The sequence below is a fragment of the Macrotis lagotis genome, chromosome 1, assembly GCF_037893015.1.
Source record: "Macrotis lagotis isolate mMagLag1 chromosome 1, bilby.v1.9.chrom.fasta, whole genome shotgun sequence".
Taxonomy (NCBI): domain Eukaryota; kingdom Metazoa; phylum Chordata; class Mammalia; order Peramelemorphia; family Peramelidae; genus Macrotis; species Macrotis lagotis.
In genome coordinates, this window is record NC_133658.1 from 138,821,781 (window position 1) to 138,823,163 (window position 1,383).

Consider the following 1,383-nt stretch of genomic DNA (forward strand, 5'->3'; position numbering starts at 1 on the left):
ACAGACTTTTCTTCCATTTTCCAACATTCTCACCCTGGAAGATCCCTCTGATTCATGGTTCCCTTGTCCAAATGTTATTTTTTAACTCCTACAACCTTCATTTAGAGGAAGTAAATGCCCAGGCTTATTCCTTCATTCCTTTCCTGACTCCATTCCTGATTCTCTGGATTTCTCCTCACACCTCCCTCCTCATCTCATCTCCATATTATGTGCTGTCTTCCACCCTCAGAATGAGCTCCTTGAGAGCAGGGACTGCTTTTTTACATGTATTTGTATATTCAATACTTAGTATAGTGTCTAAGACATAGTAAGGTCATAACAAATCCTGGGTAATTTGACTTATTGATTTCATAAAACTTATATCAGACCCTGTCACTTGTATAGGATTTTGTGTCTGGAATGTAAAGCTGTCTTAGTCCTATGTCCTGTACTCTTATATCCTCCCTTTTACACTTCAGAAACTTTCCATCCTAGACACATCTATCTCCCATAAAGTCTAACAGGCTCTTCTGTGCTTTTGAAATAAGAGATAGAAACCAGTCAGATGCACTGATGTCAACCCTATTACTTCCTATAAAAACCCAATCCAATTCTGCATTCCTGATATGTGAATAATGATGAACACAATAACCTCACCTAATCAAACTTGTGAGAACTTAGTGTTACATAATGCCAAGTCCCATAAGGAGTTTTGTGTTTTTTTTAAATGACTGAGTATCCCCATCTTACTCAAGATTAATAAACAAATTACTCTTGGAACTGAACCACATAGGAGCTTCTGACCTGCCCCAGGTCCTCCTTAAGCAACCTAATGACCAACCCCCCTGGTTCTTGGGGGTTCACCATAGTGGCTTACCGAGAATGATGCACCAAACTAAGAACTTCAAAGCTCAAATGATCCACCATTCTCAGTATCCTCAGTAACAGAGATTATAAGTGTACCACTAAGCTCAATGAGAAGTCCCTTGTACATCAAAATCATTATGAATTCTGCCTGCCTTGTCCAGATCATTATTCTAAATTTTATTGATGATATCCCTGCATTATTTTTCCTGTTCCATTCCCTTCCCTGCCCTTCTTTTCTCTTCCCTTCCCTACCTTCCCTTTTCTCTCTTCCACTTCACTTTCAGTCACATTTTGGAGAAGCCAAGCTACTGCCAGCCATTTAGGAGGATATACTTTGCTAGTTTTGAGATCTGTTGGGGCAGGGAGAGGGAATGAGTGATGACCTAGATTCCTTCTCTTGTTGCCTGTGGTTTCAAATTCTTAGTTTTTGGCATCCTTAGTTAAGCTCCAAAGCCTTAAACACACCAAATTAAGATAGCTTAATGCTTTCAGAAGTGAGTGTTTTATCTCATTATTCTCTGAAGTTCCCTTTAAGTC